Genomic DNA, 20,266 nt, shown 5'->3' with positions numbered 1-20,266 from the left:
GTGATGAGAAGAAACTGTTTTACACAGATTGTGAAGAGGAGGAAGAAAAGGATCAAGAAACATCAAAAGAAGAGGATATACACCAGGAACCAACCCCATATAAAGAAGAAATGAATCCGACCATATCTTGTAAAGCATTGGAAAGAATTTCCACCCCTAAAACTCTCAAGATAGAAGGACATATCAAGAAGAAAAAGGTTCAAGAAGTGAAAGATCACATCGAGAAAGAAGAAATGAATCCGACCATATCTTGTAATGCATTGGCTGGAATTACCACTCCTCAAACTATCAATATAGAAGGACATATCAAGAAGAAAAAGATAATAGTGTTGATTGATTCGGCTAGTACCCATAATTTTATTCATTGTATGATAGCCAAGGAATTGAATTGCTTCCTATATCCAGCACCAGAGTGTCAAGTGATGGTTGCAAGTGGAGGAACCATAAATTGCTATGGAAAGTGTCATAATATCAAGATATCCATGGGAGAATATGTATTGAATAGCCCAATGCTTTCCATTCCAATGGGTGGTGCTGATGTTGTATTAGGAGTCTAATGGCTATAATCCTTGGGTAGAATAGCTTTTAATTTTCAAGAACTTTTCATGAAATTTTCTTCGAAAGGAAAGGAAGTTGAATTAAGGGGTATCACAAGGAAATTGGAAAGATAATCAGCTCTAACAGAATGACAAAGATTCTAAAGAAAGAAAAACGAGGCGTAATTTCACAATTATGTTCGCTAGAGATTCCCACATCAAAATCATCTACTTATCCAGATCTCCAAAAAGCCTTGGACAATCATTCCAAGGTATTGGATACTCCCAAAGGTCTCCCACCTATTCGTGATCATGATCATTCTATTCATTTGATTCCAGGAAGTGTTCCTCCAAACATTAGGCTTTACAGATATCCCTATGCCGAAAAGAGTGAAATTGAACGTATGTTTGTGGAAATTCTAGACGCTGGTATAATTCAACGTAGTCAAAGTTCTTTCTCTGCTCCAGTAGTATTGATGCACAAGAAGGATGGGTCATGGCACATGTGTCTAGATTATAGAGAACTCAACAAACTCACTATTAAAGATAAATTTCCCATTCCTTCCACTGATGAATTATTGGATGAATTGCATGGATTAATTTACTTGTCCAAGTTAGATCTTCATTCAGGATATCATCAAATAAGAATGAAAATTGAAGACATTCCAAAAACAACATTATTGAAGAAAGATGCATTTTCATGGAATCTAGAAGCAACGAAGGCCTTTGAACATCTTAAAGAGGGAATGTGTCAAGCACTGGTCTTAGCTACGCCAGACTTCACAAAAATATTTATTGTCGAATATGACACATCAGGAAATGGAATTGATGATGTTTTGACGCAAGAAGAAAGACCCATTGCTTTCGAAAGTCATCCAATCAAAGGAAAGTATTTACACAAAGCTATTTATGAGAAGGAAATGTTGTCAAGGCTACATACACTTACGGAATGGCGACCTTACATTATAAGAAGATCCCAGTCCAAATAATATTGCCAGAACTTGATTAGGAAGGAAAAATCATATTGGAACCTGGAGCAATCACAGAAACAAGAACTCGACAGCTACGAAATCGATCAAGTTCAGAGTATCTCATCAAGTGGAAGAACTTACCCGCTGAAGATTCCACATGGGAGGACAAGAATTTTATACAAAAGCTTCAAGAACTACTCAAGCATTGAGGACAACACTTTTTGAAGGAGAGGGGCATGTTAGGTCATGATACTACTTGTGTAACCACTTATTGTTATTAGTGCAACCCCCTTATTATATTGTTGTGCCCATGTAGTCCCCATATTGTTATTATTGTGCCCCATAGAAGCCCACTATTGTTATTATTGTGCCCTTATATTATTATTGTTATGTCGACTTTGATTATATTATGACACCTTAGACTCCTATATATAGAAAGGAGGTCTTGTCATTTGTATCATCCAAGAATTGTTCATTTGTGTAATGTAAAGGAGTTTGCCTCCTCGAAGAGGCTGATTTCTAAGGTGTTGATATATATTTTCTCTCTTTTGGTGAGTTGGTTTCATAACAACATGGGAATGTTGTCTCCCAGGATGACATAACAGTAGATCCAGGAATGATAAGGGTTATCATGGAGTTAGAAGATCCTAGGAATGTGGATGAGGTGAGATCATTTATGGGATTGGAAGGTTACTATGGGAGGTTCATCAGGAACTTCTCATGCATTGCATATCCTATCACATCATTATAGAGAAAAGTTAAGAAGTTCAAATGGACAGAAGAATGTGAGGCTAGTTTTGAGTAGCTTAAGCAGTTGTTGACACATGCACCAGTGCTAAAGATTGTGGATCCATACAAGGAGTTTGTAGCATGTACAGATGCTTGCAAGAGAGGCCTTGGTGGATTTCTCATGCAAGAAGGACAGGTAATGTGCTATGAATCACTAAAACTGAATGAGCACAAGCAGAACTATCCAACGCATGATATTGATCTAGCAACGATCATACATGCATTAAATATGTAGAGACACTATCTTCTGGGAAAGAGGTTTACGTTGATGAGCAATGACAGTGGGTTGAGGTATTTGTTTGACCAACTGAATCTAAATTCTAGGCAAATCATATAGTTGGCTACCGTTAGTGAGTTTGACATCGAGATCAGATATAGGAAATGAGAGGAGAAATGGGTTGCAGATGCTCTTAGCAGGAAGGTACATGTAAATCATATAGTAGCTATGAGCTCTTATGGGACAAAGTTATAGGATAGGATCTTGCAAGAAGGACAACAGGATGAAAATACTTGGAGATCATGCATAGGTTACAATAGAGAATATGTACAGGTATAGGTATAGGTATAGGTATGGGTGATCAGGATGCATATTATAGTCTCACGACAGATGGTTTGGTGAGATTCAGGGACAAGATCTATGTGCCGAATTTCAGTGAGATCAAGAAGCTTATATTGAGGGATTTTCAAGCCAAGCCCTAATTGGTTCATCCAAGATATCAAAAGACATTGATGGTGGTGAAGAAGTTTTGCTATTGGCCAAATCTAAATAAGGAAGTCATAGAGTGTTAGTTCTAGTCTTCACAACCTGTCACTAGGGATCAACATGGCCTCTTACTATGTTTGGTTTTGTTAGATGTTTTGCACAAAAATTTTAGCACAAAACATGTCTTAAATGTGTCCATCAGAAGCAGTTCGAAAAGAGCTTTCCAACGGTATATCGCACTCCAAAAACTGGCTCCCAGATCAGAAGATATGATCAAATGAATGATTAACTCAAAGATCTCCCCGTGCAGCTATTTATGTGTTTAATGATCCAAAGGAAACTAGGAGATGTCAGTGGCTGGACTGTGATAGAGAAGGAGAGAACATAGCATTTGAAGGCCTATTACCGTGCTGCTAATCCTCATCTCAACATATGGCGAGCTCGTTCTGCTTTGATTGAAAGAGATATCCATGAATCTGTGTAGAGGACACTGTACATTGCTGACAGCGATATTGCGAGTGAAAGGTCTCACTAAGGGGAGCAAGTGTGAAGGAGATAACAAGATATGTTTTATTGGAGAAAGTTACACATGAAAGGGAAATTCGTAATCATGCCAAAAAGCCTACTGCTGCAGCGTTATTCATTCAGAGGGTCTAGAGAGGACACTGTGTGATTGGAAATATTGTAGAATAGTTTCATTATCAGTGGGATGCACATTTAACTCAGTTAGAAGATATTTCTTTGAATGCAAAACTGATATCAGAAGATATTGTAGGACCCTTTCTTTTCTTCATATGTCAGCCAACCAAACTGTTTCTTCAGATCATCAATACATTATGACATGCAATAGTGCAATGAATAGGAAAAACAAGGCTGCTGTACAGACAGATGAAACTTTTATCATTACTGCAAGTGCTATAACCATGGTCCTTCGTCCTTTCCATTCTATGCCATCAGATTTATGTGAAAGTGTCTTTTCTATATCAAATCAAACAAATTGTCTCGAAGGTTATGATGCTGGAGTTAAAAGTGCAACATAATAGTTTTGTGTATATATACTTACAATTCCTTATCTCACACAGAGGCTTCCTACTGCATTGTTACCTGCTCTTCAACATTCATTGACTTTCTTTCCATGTTTAAGAACAATGGTGGTAATAGAAGATTTCAAAGGAAGTTATCTTGTTAATTTGGCATTAGGTTCTATCGAGAGCCCTGAACATTTTGGACAGCTTGTGGAGGGCTTATGTTGTAGAGAATATGTGTTTGCTCTTTCCTATATTTTAGAGAATTTGATGCCATGGATTGCGAAAAAAAATGGCGATCGAAGTAGAAAGTAGATGAGGAGATGAGGATGAGGAAGAATATGATGACCATAGTTCTAGTGTTACCAAGCACCATTTTTTGAGTGGTACAAAAAATGGGGATGGATTTACTAAATTGACTTCGTCACTTATCGAGTATTTGAGGCCAATCCATCAGCAGTGGCATCTGCACCAGCTTCTAACTACATTGAAAAAGGAGGGTTCTTCTGTGCATGAATTATATCTGGGTCAAGGGGGCTTAAAGACAAAATTGGAACTGCAAGATGTTGCCCAATTGTATTCATACATACTCACTACCTTTTCTTCCTTGAATTCCTTTGGTGGACCTTTGCCTATTCTTAATTTATTAGCTTTCACTCAGGGATTTTTGTCACAGTTGTGGGAATGGTTAGAGAGATTTCTTATTTTCAAGAAAGATGGATTTACAAGAGTTCAGAAGCAATTCCAGACCAGTCTAAGTATTGGTGAGAACCAAATTCATGATATAGTTGGCAGAAAGGAGGAAAGTTTGATCAAAAATGTAAGCAATAAATGGGCCTCTACCTTTCTAAGAACGAAAGGGAAGTCTTCAAATGGAGATAGCAGTACTGATATGTGTAAAGATAACTCTCTTCAGCAATATACTGATAAAGATGATGCATGCATAGTATGGGACTTGGAACCTATGAAGAAGGGTCCTCAGGGCATTCCAAAAGATACTTCAACAATGTTACTTCTATTTTGTGCAACTTATGCCCACTTGCTTATGGTTCTTGATGATGAAGAATTCTATGAAAAAAAGGCTCTTTTTACACTGGAACAACAAAGAACAATTGTGGCAATTCTTAATACAATGGTCTACAATGGATTTTTGAATAATTCTGGGCATCATAACAATCCTTTGATGGATGCAGCTGTTAGGTGTTTGTACTTTTTATATGAAAGAGATTGTAGATGTAGTTTATGCCCCCCATCTCTATGGCTTGCTCCTACTATCAAATATCGTCCTCCAATTGCTACAACAGCTAGAGCACATGAAGCTGTGTCTACTATTTCCACACCCATAAGCAAGAATCCTTGCAAATGGGGTGTAGATGATTGAGTTCCTCGGCAGAATTTTTGGCAAAGCTTTGTATGAGGGAATTTTACTAGATTACTGTCTCTCTCATGTTTTTTTTCAGAAAATACTAGGCTGATATAGCTTCCTTGATGAGATTTCTGGCCTTGATCCAAAATTGGATCAAAATATTGTATACCTAAAGCATTATGAAGGGCATGTTAGAGACCTTGATTTGGATTTCACAGTAAGAGAGGAAGTTTTTGGAAATCTAGTGGTTACTGAGTTTAGACCGGGTGGTGCTAATATGACTGTTACAAATGAAAATAGGTTACAATATGTACATGCAATGGTAGACTATAAACTTAATTGGCATATCCAATGACTAATAAATGCATTCAATAAAGGATTATCAGATTTGATTTCACCATCGTGGCCGAGCTTATTTAATGCAAGGGAGTTCAATCAACTGCTTTCTGGGGAGAGCATGACTTTGATGCTGATGAAATGAGAAACAACACTTGGTATACATGTGGTTACTCTGACAGTAGTCGAACTATTAAATTATTTTTGGGAGGATAAGTTGCGGCATGGTATTGAAGCAACCTTGCGTATGGGTTACAAAGATTCTTGTTTTTCTGTCATACTTACCATGAGAACCGAAAGGCTAGCTCAACATCGCTGCATCCACAAACAGACACAAGTCAAAATTGAAACCAAACCTATCTGGAGTGTAGCGCTGCACTCCTGGCTGTGGCACTGCACTTCTGGACTATGGCTCTATGCGTAGCCCTTTGGCGCTATGTGTAGGACCTATAAAATAAAGTTCTAAAGGTGCCCGGAATCGAGCAGGTATTTGATGCAACTTGTAGTGAGCCAAGCACTGCTGGTGGATATGAATATGGTGAAGATTGATCTAGAAGCTGTTATAGCGGAAGAAATGACGATCGGATTGGATATGGGAAAGAGAGGGAATTTGGCAGATACATGGACCTGGAAAATAAGAAGTACAATGCAAGAAGAAGCGATAGAAACTATGACAGAGGAAAAGATTGTGCCTACGATGATTATGAGTGAAATGGTGGTAGAGTGCAGCTGTTAAAATGTTGCATATGTCCAGCGATGACACCTTCAGCAAATCGACATCAAACTAGTTTTTTTATTAATGATTATTAAACAAGGTTTGTTGAACTGCATTGGAACGATCATTGAGTTTATGAAATTTGTTTTCAGAAATGATAGAGAAAGTTGGTAATGTTTTAAATCTATGGAAATGGTCAAACAATTGTAGCAAATCCCTGGTTATGGAAAGGATCTTGTTGCAATATTGCTTGTGATGGAATCTTTGAGTTTATCTCCAATAAAGCGATGGTGGATATGGTTGCCAAATTCGATGATCCTCGTGATGCTTGTGCCCAAATTGTTAATGAATTATATCAGTTATGCCTGGAGTATGACATTTGTAGTGATGACATTACAGTTATTGTTGTACAAATTAATAGCTGGCATAATTCTGGGTACAAATGGTAGTCAGAGAACATCCAAGGAGGAAACAAGAACATCAAGTTAATCAACCAACTCCAAAATTCGTGCAGGCAGGTGCAAGTTGGCAGTGAAAGAGCAAATTTTGTGTAATTCCGTCCTTAAAGGAAGCAGATCTTGACCAAAATTCGATTTTTATTTTCCAAAACAACTCTATTTGCCATAGTTCACGAGAGTTTTATTCAATATTGTTTAGTTTTAATGTTTTTTTATGGTAGGATTTTATTATTAATTGTATTTTTTTTTTATTTCCTATGTTGAGGAAATAAAAATAGATTTGCAATTTAGTATATATAGGATTATTTTTAAAGGATAGAGGTTTGATTTTGGCAGCAGAGAGAGGCTGCTTGGCACTGTGTAAAGTTTTCTTGAATATCATTTTAATAAAGTGGTTTTTGCCCTTTGGACCTGGGATCCATCACGGTGTTTATTGTTTGGTATGTTTTTCCTGTAATTCACTTACATATTTTGTTTTATCTACCTTGTTACAACATTTTTCTAAGTAAAATTTATTCTATTAAGAAGAGGAGAAGGTATTTACAGGGTGACCAAAGTTAGTACATTGCTCTGAAGAGAGCCATCATTCCAAAAAACACATGACCATGTTCTAAAAACACCCATGGAGTCCCATACATCCCAAACAAAACCAGGATCCAGAAGACCCAGCAGCCAGAAGACCCAAAACCCAGATGACTAAGAAGCAGCCGAGGATAGCCAAAACTTGATCAAAAAGAAGGAGGATCACCTCCAGCAGAAGCATGCTACTCATCAGGCCGTCCTCCACAATTCAACACCAGCCGAATTCCTATTGATCCTCAAACGGAGCGTTGAACTGAGCAGAGGGACTGGGATTGGTAGGTTGCATCTTCGGGTCCTGAATACCTGTCCCCAGTTCCACTCGAGCAGGCTGTGGCATCATACCAATGCCAAGCTGGAACGCAAGGGGAGGACCATCAGCAGCTACTGAACCTCCCGTGTGGCTATCAGAGCCTTCCAATTGTGTGGTTTTGTAGAACACCACAGAGATGTGTGCAATGACCCGTGGCCAATGAAGTGAACTATTGAAAGTAAAAATGGCTGACCCAGTTGTTGCAGGTAGCCCCGGAGGCAGATTGGATATGCGGCGCCTTCCTCGCCCACTACGGGTACTCGGATAACGCCCAGTGAATAGCTCGCTGGTGGCCGGCGAGTCTGAAGTGGAGTCATTGGAGGCACGCCTGGGTTGGCCTTGACGGCAACCCATTCTCTCTCGAAGGCAGGCCATTATAGGAGGGGCCTCTGACGAATATTCACCAAACACCACACTGAAGCCTTGAAAGCCCGCAGAGGTGTGCGAGGACCGAACAAGACAAGATGGCTTGTTCTCCCTTGTCTTCCACCCACCCCTTTCAAGGACCACACATAGAACAGGGCCAACATATAGGAGGTTCAAGCTAAGGGAAGAGAAATACAGAGGCTTCCTTTCAGAGCTAGATAACATAACAAATGGAATGCCGCTGACCTTGAGACTAAAAACCTCAGAGCTAACAGAGATGGAATAGGAACGAACGGGAGCAGAAATCAGTTTCCCACAATGTTCCCTCCCCCCTTTTCACAATCTTTGCGGGAGATAGGACCAATGCACCCAAGACCCGAAATCAGAGGCCACTTCCCAGAGCCCGAACTCTGACCAGCACCCCAAAGAGAATTAGAAAAAACCAGACACAGCGTCTCCGCTTCAGGCTCAGAATTGACAGAGACAACCTAGCTTAACACCTCACCTAGCTGCATCGCACTAGCTTTACCCTGCCCCTCCTTACAGTTGTCTGCCCTTTCTCGATTAACCCACACCATAACTGCCTCATTGATGGAGGCCGCCATCGCTTGCAGGTCACAGCGTGCGAGAGCCGAAGCCATAACAGCGGATCCTATGGCACTTAACGGGAGAATGTAATGGCCTGCATGCCAGGCTGTCCTCCCCCGATTGACATTACACTTCACGTACAGGGTGAGCAGGTGTCGAGCCGCCTCCCACCACTCCTGTCCCATCACACTGATCGCCTCCCTATTCACCCACATCTGGGGATCTACCTTGTTACAACATTCTCTAAGAGATGTGTTAGGAATCCATCCCTTATGATGCTCCTTTCATGATGATTTTGCTATTAGATGTAATGGTTGTCTTTGCAGAATTCATCCTTTTCTAGATGCTCTATTGAGCAACCTCATGTTTCTCTTTTGTCTAACGCTTCTACTAGAGATCCATCCCCTGTTTCATGCCTACAGGGCAGTCGGCTTTCTCCCCTCTATTCTTCTCACATTTGCAATCTTCTATCTGTCTGAACATGGCACTTAATTTTCCCCTAGTTTGCCGGCAGAAACTGGCATTGACTCCATAGCCCAATCGTCATTTCTCTTGCTGTTTTTACCCAAAACCTTTCAAACAAATCCCCGCACTCCATAACTAGTCAAAGATTCAGTCATTGTAGCCACATTTTGGTGGCAAATAGAGAGCCCTCTCTAGTCTAGCAGATCAAAAGCTTGGTCTGTGGTTACCAGACTTGAGGTTCATTCTGAGTGATAACAATTTGTCGTCGTTGCCAGGGACGAGGTGATAGATCTTCTACGGAAAAGATCATTCAAGTTGCAGATCTGATTGCTGATGATGGATAGCAGTTAGACACGTATGAAGGCTGGAATCATCCACCTGACGACTCCATTGTTCAAGATCCCAAACTTCAAAGTTTTAAAGCGACTTCACTGCCAATACAAATTTCAGAACATTGATGGTAATCACCAATGACAGGGTATGTGGCAAATCCATTATTTAGTGAAATGTTATTGACTTTAAGGGATGATTTAGCAAAATTTCAGATTGATCAGAATTTCTCAACATTAGTATTTCTTTGTTTGAAATCCAGATGACTCATACCTGAAAATAAATATTGTTTTCTGGGCTTAGTTGTTGAAAGATTAGAAAATGAAATTGAAATATTGGATGTTCAAATTAAATCACATGAATTTTGAGATCCCAAAAAGTTCTTGGAAACTCTCCCTCCTTCAAAACAAGAAACAATAGGGCTAGTCGTGGATATTTGCATTGATAGTTTGCAGCTGGAAGCATGCATTGAGGAGTTAAGGCAGAAAACAGAGTCCGGTTTCTTCGATCCTATTGCAGCGTACATGGAAAATTTTTTCAGTTTGAATGATAGGTTAGATTGTCTTTTACACAACCAGACTCCTTATGTGCATGAATGGATGTCAACATTTCCACTTGTGTCGTGGTTCAAGCACTTCCAAGCAACATCCTTGTCACAGTTACTTGATTGGTTGATCTAGCATTACAACATTACTTGATCTATTGATTTTGCATCAGAGTAGGGTAGATTTGTAAATAAATAAGCTGCCCAAGGAAACATTTTTCTTCCCATATTTGTTTATGTATAGGTTGCAGTGTGTCTATGTTTTTGGGTTGGTATAAGTTGTTCAAGTTTGTAGTTGTTTGACCGTATTGCCCAATGGATGAGGCACTAATCTACATGTTCCTAGAGATCTACGATTCTTGGCACCTCCAAGGAGCTGCCATCCCCAATAAGGCCGATGTTAGTTCCAGTCTTCGCAGCCTGTCACTAGGGATCAACATGGCCTCTTACTATGTCTGGTTTTGTTAGATGTTTTGCACATGATTTTTAGCACAAAACATGTCTTAAATGTGTCCATCAGAAGTAGCTTGGAAAGAGATTTCCAACGGTATATCACACTCCAAAAACTGGTTCTCGGATCAGAAGATATGATCAAATGAATGATTAACTCAAAGATCTCCCCGTGCAGCTGTTTATGTGTTTAATGATCCAGAGGAAACTAGGAGATGTCAGTGGCTGAATTATGATAGAGAAGGAGAGAACATAGCATTTGAATGCCTATTACCATGCTGCTAATCCTCATCTCAACATATGCCGAGCTCGTTCTGCTTTGATTGAAAGAGATATCCATGAATCTGTGTAGAGGACACTGTACATTGCTGACAACGATATTGCGGGTGAAAGGTCTCACTAAGGGGAGAAAGTGTGAACGAGATAACTAGAGATGTTTTATTGGAGAAAGTTACACATGAAAGGGAAATTCGTAATCATGCCAAAAAGGCTACTGCTGTAGCATTATTCATTTAGAGGGTCTGGAGAGGACACTGTGCGACTGGAAATATTGCAGAACAGTTTCGTTATCAGTGGGATGCACATTTAACTCAGTCAGAAGATATTTCTTTGAATGCAAAACAGATATTAGAAGATATTGTAAGACCCTTTCTTTTCTTCATATGTCGGCCAGCCAAACTGTTTCTTCAGTTCATCAATACATTATGACATGCAATAGTGCAATGAATAGGAAAAACAAGGTTGTTGTATAGACAGATGAAACTTTTATCATTACTGCAAGTGCTATAACCATGGTCCTCCGTCCTTTCCATTCTATGCCATCGGATTTATGTGAAAGTGTCTTTTCTATATCAAATCAAAAAAATTGTCTCTAAGGTTATGATGCTAGAGTTAAAAGTGCAGCAGAATAGTTTTGTGTATATATACTTACAATTTCTTATCTCACATAGAGGCTTCCTGCTGCATTGTTACCTGCTCTTCAACATTCATCGAATTTCTCTCCATGTTTGAGAACAATGGTGGTAATGGCAGATTTCAAAGGAAGTTATCTTGTTAATTTGGCATTAGGTTCTATCGAGAGCCCTGAACATTCTGGACACCTTGTGGAGGGCTTATGTTGTAGAGAATATGTGTTTGCTCTTTCCTGTATTTTAGAGAATTTGATGCCATGGATTGAGAAAAAAATAGCGATCAAAGCGGAAAGTAGATGAGGATGAGGAAGAATATGATGACCATAGTTCTAGTGTTCGCAAGCACCATTTTTTGAGTGGTACAGAAAATGGGGATGGATTTACTGAATTGACTTCATCACTCATCGAGTATTTGAGTCCAGTCCATCAACAGTGGCATTTGCACCAGCTTCTAGCTATAGTGAAAAAGGAGGGTTCTTCTGTGCATGAAGTATATCTGGGTCATGGGGGCTTAAAGACAAAATTGGAACTGAAAGATGTTGCCCAATTGTATTCATACCTGCTCGCTACCTTTTCTTCCTTGAATTCCTTTGGTGGACCTTTGCCTATTCTTAATTTATTAGCTTTCACTCAGGGATTTTTGTCACATTTGTGGGAATGGTTAGAGAGATTTCTTATTTTTAAGAAAGATGGATTTACAAGAGTTTAGAAGCAATTCCAGACCAGTCTAAGTATTGGTGAGAACCAAATTCACGATATAGTTGGCAGAAAGGAGGAAAGTTTGATCAGAAATGTAAGCAATAAATGGGCCTCTGCCTTTCTAAGAATGAAAGGGAAGTCTTCAAATGGAGATAGCAGTACTGATATGTGTAAAGATAACTCTCTTCAACGATATACTGATAAAGATGATGCATGCACAGTATGGGACTTGGAACCTATGTAGAAGGGTCCTCATGGCATTCCAAAAGATACTTCAACAATGTTACTTCTATTTTGTGTAACTTATCCCCACTTGCTTATGATTCTTGATGGTGAAGAATTCTATGAAAAACTGGCTCTTTTTACACTGGAACAACAAAGAACAATTGGGGCAATGCTTAATACAATGGTCTACAATGGATTTTTGAATAATTCTGGGCATTATAGAAATCCCTTCATGGATGTAACTGTTAGGTGTTTGTACTTTTTTTATGAAAGAGATTGTAGATGTAGTTTCTGGCCCCCATCTCTATGGCTTGCTCTTGCTATAAAATATCGTCCTCCAATTATTGTAGCAACTAGAGCACATGAAGCTGTGTCTGCTATTTCCACACTCGTCAACAAGAATCCTTGCAACTGGGGTGCAGATGATTGAGTTCCTCGGTAGAATTGTTGGAAAAACTTTGTATGAGGGAATTTTACTAGATTACTGTTTCTCTCATGTTTTTGTCTGGAAACTGCTAGGTGGATATAGCTTCCTTGATGAGCTTTCTGGCCTTGATCCAGAATTGCATCAAAATCTTGTGTACCTAAAGCATTATGAAGGGGATGTTAGAGACCTTGCTTTGGATTTCACAGTAACATAGGAGGTTTTTGGAAATCTAGTGGTTATTGAGCTTAGACCGGGTGGTGCTAATATGATTGTTACAAATGAAAATAGGTTACAGTATGTACATGCAATGGCAGACTATAAACTTAATCGGCAGATCCAGCCACTAATAAATGCATTCAATAAAGGATTATCATATTTGATTTCACCATCATGGATGAGCTTATTTAATGCAAGGGAGTTCAATCAACTGCTTTCTGGGGAGAGCATGACTTTGATGTTGATGACCAGAGAAACAACACTTGGTACACAGGTGGTTACTCTGAGAGTAGTCAAACTGTTAAATTATTTTGGGGAGGATAAGTTGCAACATGGTTTTGAAGCAACCTTGCGTATGGGTTACAAACATTCTTGTTTTTCTGTCATACTAACCATGAGAACCGAAAGCCTAGCTCATCGCCCTTGCATCCACAAACACACACAAGTCAAAAATTGAAACCAAACCTATCTGGAGTGTAGCGCTACGCTCCTGGCTGTGGCGTTGTGCTTCTGGACTATGGCACTGTGCGTATAGCCATCTTATAAAACAAAGTTCTAAAGGTGCTCGGAATCGAGCAAAAAGGTCTTTGATGTAATTAGTAGTGAGCCAAGCACTGGTGGTGGATATGAATATGGCGAAGATCGATTTGGAAGCTGTTATAGGGGAAGAAATGATGATCGGACTGGATATGGGAAAGAGAGGGAATTTGGTAGATACATGGACCTGGAAAATAAGCAGTACAATGCAAGAAGAAGCGATAGAAACTATGACAAAGGAAAATATCATGCCTACGATGATTATGAGCAAAATGGTGGCAGAGTGTAGCTGTTAAAAAGTTCCAGATGTCCAATGATGACACCTTCAGCAAATCGAAAACAAACTAGTTGTTTTATTAATGATTATTAAACAAGGTTTGTTGAACTGGGCTGGAATGATCGTTGAGTTTATAAAATTTGTTTTCAGAAATGATACAAAATGCTGGTAACGTTTTAAATCTATGGAAATGGTCAAACAATTGTAGCAAATCCCTGGTTATGGAAAGGATCTTGTTGCAATGTTGCTTGTGATGGAATCTTTGAGTTTATCTCCAGTAAAGCGATGGTGGATATGGTTGCCAAATTCGATGATCCTCGCGATGCTTGTGCCGAAATTGTTAATGAATTATATCATTTATGGTTGGAGTATGACATTTGTAGTGATGACATTATAGTTATTGTTGTACAAATTAATAGCTCGTAGAATTCTAGGTACAAATGGCGGTCATAGAACATCCAAGGAGGAAACAGGAACACCAAGTTAATCAACCAACTCCAAAATTCGTGCAAGCAGGTGCAAACTGGCAATCAAAGGGAAGATTTTGTGGAATTCCACCCTTAAAGGAAGCAGATCTTGACCAAAATTCACTAATTTTGGTTTTCCAAAGCAACTCTATTTTCCATATTTCATGAGATTTTTATTCAATATTTTTTAGTTCTAATATTGTTTTATGATAGGATTTTATCATTAATTGTATTTCTTTATTTTAATTTTTTTATTTCCTATGTTGAGGAAATAAAAATAGATTTATAAGTTAGTATATATAGGATTATTTTTAAAGGGTAGAGGTTTGATTTTGGCAGCAGAGAGAGGCTTCTCGGCACTGTGTAAAGTTTTCCTTAATATCATTTTAATAAAGCAGTTTTTTCCCTTTAGACCTGGGATCCATCACAGTGTTTATTGTTCAATATGTTTTTCCTGTAATTCACTTACATATTTTGTTTTCTCTACCTTGTTACGACGTTATCTAAGTGATGTGTTAGGAATCCATCCCCTATGATGCTCCTTTCATGATGATTTTGCTGTTAGATGTAATGGTTGTCTTTGCAGAATTCATACTTTGCTAGATGCTTTGTTGAGAAACCTCATGTTTCTCTTTCGTCTAATGCTGCTACTGGAGATCTATCCCTTATTTGATGCCTGCAGGGCAGTGGGCTTTCTCCCCTCTATTCTTCTCACATTTGCAATCTTCTATCTGGCTAAACATGGCACTTAATTTTCCCCAAGTTTGCCAGCAGAAACTGGCATTGACTCCATAGCCCAATCGTCCTTTCTCTTGCTGTTTCGACCCAAAAACTTTCAAACAAATCCTTGCACTCCATAACTAGCCTAAGATTCACTCATTGTAGCCACATTTTGGTGGCAAAGAGAGATCCCTCTCTGGTCTGGCAGGGCTAGATGCCAAATTGAAAGCTTGGTCTGTGGTTACCTCGTAATTGCCTCTTCTCAGCCTTGAGGTTCATTCTAAGTGATAACACAGAGTTCGTGGCTAGATGCTTAGATTTTCAATAGGTAAAGGTAGAATGTAAGCATCCAGGTGGTTTACTATAGCCTATTGTGATTCTTCAATGGAAATGGGAGGTTATTTCCATGGATTTCATTACAGGTATTCCGAGGACAGCGAGATAGCATGACTCTATTATGGTCATGGTTGACAGGTTGAGCAAGGTAGCTCATTTCATTCCAGTAAAGACTACATATTGAGCCAGTGTGGTAGCATAGGTGTTCATTAGAGAGATAGTGAGACTGCATGGTGTTCCAAAGAAGATTGTGTCAGACAGGGATGTAAATTTCACTTCCAAGGGATGGAGATATTTGTAAACATGGGTACAGAGTTGGACTTCACTATAGCTTATGATCCATAGACATATGGACAGACAGAGAGGGTCAATGGGATTTTGGAGGATATGTTGAGGGTGTATGTGATGCACCACCAAAGGAAATGGGAGGAGTATCTTCCATTGGTTGAGTTTGCATACAACAATGGTTATCAGGAGTCATTGAGGATGAGTCCTTTCGAAACATTGTATGGACCAATTTCTAACACTCCCATCAGCTAGAGTGATCCAGTGAATAGGATACTTATTGGACCAGATATGTTGACAGACATGGAGTAGGAAATCAAAGTTATAAAGAAGAATATAAAGGAAATACAATATAGATAGAATATTTATGCTTATCAGCAAGGGGTATTCAAGGAGTTTCAGGATGGGGAGCATGTGTATTTATGCATCAAGCCCAAGAAAATCTCTTTGAGGATTGGATCATGTGCTAAGATGGCACCACGGTATTGCAGGCCTTTTGAGATCCTTGAGAGGATTGGACCAGTGGCATATCAACTTGCACTACCTCCAACAATGAAATTCCATGATTTTTCCATATTTCATTGCTTCATGAGTATATAAAGGATGTTGATCATGTTATTGATTGGTCTGTATTGCAGGTGGAGCAAGAAGGAGAGTTCCAGCTAGAGCCTCAGTTCATATTGCAGCGGAAACATCTCATGCTCAGGAACAGAGCCATAGAGAGATGTAATGTGTAGTGGAAGCACTTTGGGCCTGAAGAAGCTATATGGGAGATGGCGAATCAGATGCGGACCCTGTATCCTTCATTGTTTTCCTATTGAGGCATTGTATTTTTGGTTTGATGTTGGTACATATTTGGCATATGTTTTGCTGATGTTTTGGTATATGTATGTATATGTATATGGATGTAAATACCACCATGAGATAATTTATGAATCTCCAATAAGAGTTATGGGTGTCATGTTTTTATGGTTGTTATCTTTTCATGTTGTCATGATGTTTTTCTTTTGAGTAGATATTCATTGTAAATACTAGAACGAGCTAAGTTATAAAGCTCCATGGGTAGTATGTTTTCTTTTCAGCGGTTTTTTTGAGGTCATGGTGTGGTTTAACACCAAGGACAATGTTCCCCAAGGGGGAGGGTTCTTTAACAACCCTGGTGAAAACTTCATGTAATAAAAGTTATTAAAGGAAAAATAAGACCATGGTTAAGGGACAATTATTCCAAGTTGAATGTTGGGCAAAGATATCCTAGTAGGCATCACTAGATGTGTTATTTGGATAAGGAAAATTGGCAAAGGCTAAGGTAAAGGCATTAAAAAGGAAAAAAGACATTTTTTGCACATTTATTTATGAAAATAAAGGAAATTAGGAGAAAATTAAGGTGAAAGGTCACAGGTTGCATGTGAGGAGGAAAATGAAGGAAAATGAAGAAATAGAGGCCTCATTAATAAAAAGGCTTCTGAGGATCAATGGGAAAGCTTTTGCTAACCTTTTGTCAGTTGAAGTTTGGAGCTCTCTAATTATTCTCTCTCTCTCTCTCTCTCTCACACTCTTGGTCATATAGAGTTTTCTTGGAGCAATCTAGTTTTGGAGCAAGGAAGGAAAAGAAAGCAAAGGGAAAGGAAGGAAGGTAAGTATCAAGGAAGGAAAAGTAGGATCAAGAAGCTTCAACATGTATATTTGCAGGTAACCTTTTTCATGTGTGATTTCCTAGCTGGTTTGGACATGCATGGCTTTGCATGTTGGTGTATGGTTCTCTTATTGTCGGTGGTATGGTTTTACCGAGTTATGACAATAGTTTTCAGCATAATCTTGCCTTTTTTTTGGATGCCATGGTGTTGGGATGTTTATTTCAATATTTGAGCTTTGGTTTGCTGGATGGATTCCAGAATCTGGAGTGGAGGTGGTCTAAAGTTTCATTCCCAAAGGCATAGGAATCTCTTGACCAGTTTTGGTAGGATACACTGTAAAGCCTAAGGGATAAATCTCAGTTTAGGGCCTAGTTATCTGGGTTTGGATTATGGTAAAGCTTGAGAGACTGATCTCGATTTAGGGCATAGTGATCCAGGATTGGATTGTGGTAAAGCTTGAGAGACAAGGAGGCCAAAAAATCCTCAAGGATAGTGATGGATTCCAGATGGCATTGGAAGTTTGGTTATGATCGGAGCACCGGTTTTGGTGTGATCCCAGTTTGATGAGGGTGGAAGTTGATTAACCTCTGGATTCCCTTGATTGTTCTTGGATTTTTTTTTCTATGAGATATCACATTCATGCTTGGAATATGGCACGAGGGTGACTAGTTGAAAAAAAGATTTGGTTCAGCCATGTTTATGGTCGGGTGGTACGTGGAAGTCCTGAACCTAGTCGGGTTTTCCTTCGATTAATAAAAGTTAAGTTCTCTTACTTTTTCACTTGTTTATAAGTGGATTTAATGGTTGTCATATCTCTAATTTTTATATGGTTTTATGTTGGTTGTAAGAATGGTTATATGATTGGTTCATGTCATGGCCATCTCATGTATTTACTTATAATTTTTAAAATGATGGATGCAAGACATAATTGAGGTTATAATAGTTCAATGGAGAAGGTGTTGATCCTTTTGGTTATGTTTCATAACTGCTTTCAATCATTCATGCTCTGTCTTGTATTCTAGACTTGTAGGTTGCATTCAGATGCCAAGTGTTTGATAGAATGTCAATCTCGGTTGGGGATGCTCATGCTTAATAATGAGGTTTATTTTTTTATTTATAGTATTGTCATCATGTCTTTGATGGATTATGGAGGTTGTAACAAGTTCTTGGAAAAGGTCAAGATTCTGGGCTAGAAAAGTAGCTCAAATCTTGGTGAACCTGGCACAAGTCTACTAAGAAGAGTCCATGGACACTGACACATATGCCTGTGAGAGCGTCTCTGGGTTTCTAGATGTTTTCATGCCTATAGAATGAGGGAAACCAGGGGGTGAAAGGCTTAAAACATCAGTGGGGATCAGGGACAAGATGTTTGAGTGGCTGACATGTCTCCTGAGGGTGTTGTTGCTGATGTGGGTGGGTTTGGTTGATGTTTTCCGTCGATTCCATTTCGTTAACGTCACTAAGGAGGTTGAATCCCTTATAGTGGCCTCTCTTGTCACATGTTTACCCTACCTGGTCATTTGCTTGGGTAGACATGGGAGGAGGGGGTATTACAGTTAGGTGGCCTAATGGGGAAAATATTGGTGACACGTGTCACCGCTATGGAGGCACCACATGGATTTTATGATGATAGAATGACATCATTTAAGAAGTACGCATCAGAGGTTGGGATTTTGTAACTTCATTCTAATTGAAATTTGAAAAAATTTTGATGCAAAGGGCTTCCGATGATAATTGGTGTTTGGTCATGGATACCCAAAGAAATAAGGGCACAAAGAAAGGCTTAGCACTTATGTGTTGTTGAGACACCACATGGGTATTTCAGATGCTGGAGATTTCGTAACTCCTTCGTAAGTGAATTTTGAGAAAGACCTAATACATGGAGCTATGATGTGTTGGCGTTTGGTCGTGAAAGCCCAAAGAACCAAAGGAGAAGAGAAAGAACACAAGGAGATCAGCCCCCGATAGGAGACTGAAGGCCCTAACATCTAAGTGTTATGTCATTAGTCACAACACCCGATCATATGGTGAAAAGAAATAATGGGCTAAGCAAACGGGGCTAAAGGCTAGGCTTGGGATTTCAAGATCTTGTAATATTGTAAGATCGCGTTAATAAAAAGTTACAATATGTGGGAGCTCTAAAATTCCAATATGGAGGTGTATGAAGCCGCCTGTCACAACAAGTAATCACATGGAGCAAAAAAAAGGGGGCTAAGCAAAAAGGGCTAAAGACCAATCAAGATCTCACGATTTCGTAACATCTACTTAATAAAGTTAGTAAATGATTGGGCTAAAAAATTCCAACACATAGGAGTGTGAAGGATGAATGAGTCAGCAGCTAAGTAAATGCGTGCAGAAGAGTTTGTTGATGGAATCAATTACGACTATCGCGGGAAGGAGACAGAGAGAGAGATCACTGTGTGATCCAGATTTAAACAGGAATGCAACAAATTACAGAAATAACCATAAATATAGATATGCAGTGGAAATAATACTGCATTTCATTACTGTAAAATACTGAAATATGCTTACAAACATAAATGGAAATAAACTAGCTAGGGTGATGGTAGCTTATCTATGAGAAGAGATGTGGAGGGTACATGCCTGTGAACTATGTTACAATGAGGCTTGAAGGCCTATTTATTGTTGAGAAACAATGGAAAAACACTAAACATCCAAAAACCTAACCCTAGAAGATGAAATGCCAAACTGTGGGCCCCGTTTAGACAAATTGGTACATCAACTTCCCGGGGTTGTAACTTTGGCATACGATCTCCATTTGACGTATAAAATAGCTCGTTAGAAAGATCTATCCGAGCACTACAACTTTGGGAAGAGAAAAATCTGTCTGTGGACCCATGTTGCTCCCATATTTCCCAAAAAACGTCATTTAGGGCCTCAAAATGGCTCCGGAAGTTCAGGACCTGAAAAACTGAAAGGGACAGTTGTGGCGGTCTAAGTGGGATAGGTGGGTGGCCACCAACATCCACCTGGATCA

The 20,266-nt window shown here is 39.2% G+C and overlaps 3 pseudogenes; all 3 read left to right on the top strand.

Annotated features, from left to right (window-relative positions):
- Positions 1-3,793: 3,793 nt before the first annotated feature.
- LOC149198421 (E3 ubiquitin-protein ligase UPL7-like) lies at positions 3,794-5,942 on the top strand (annotated as a pseudogene).
- Positions 5,943-8,834: 2,892 nt separating this feature from the next.
- Positions 8,835-12,751, top strand: LOC149198420 (E3 ubiquitin-protein ligase UPL7-like; annotated as a pseudogene).
- Positions 12,752-12,755: 4 nt separating this feature from the next.
- On the top strand, positions 12,756-13,336 carry LOC149198419 (E3 ubiquitin-protein ligase UPL7 pseudogene; annotated as a pseudogene).
- Positions 13,337-20,266: the final 6,930 nt, after the last annotated feature.

Source organism: Pinus tabuliformis, chromosome 2_1, assembly GCF_031772625.1.
Source record: "Pinus tabuliformis cultivar Carrire ecotype Pingquan chromosome 2_1, CPIR1, whole genome shotgun sequence".
Taxonomy (NCBI): Eukaryota; Viridiplantae; Streptophyta; class Pinopsida; order Pinales; family Pinaceae; genus Pinus; species Pinus tabuliformis.
The sequence above is the reverse complement of the archived record's forward strand: the minus strand, read 5'-3'. Positions and strand labels throughout refer to the sequence as shown.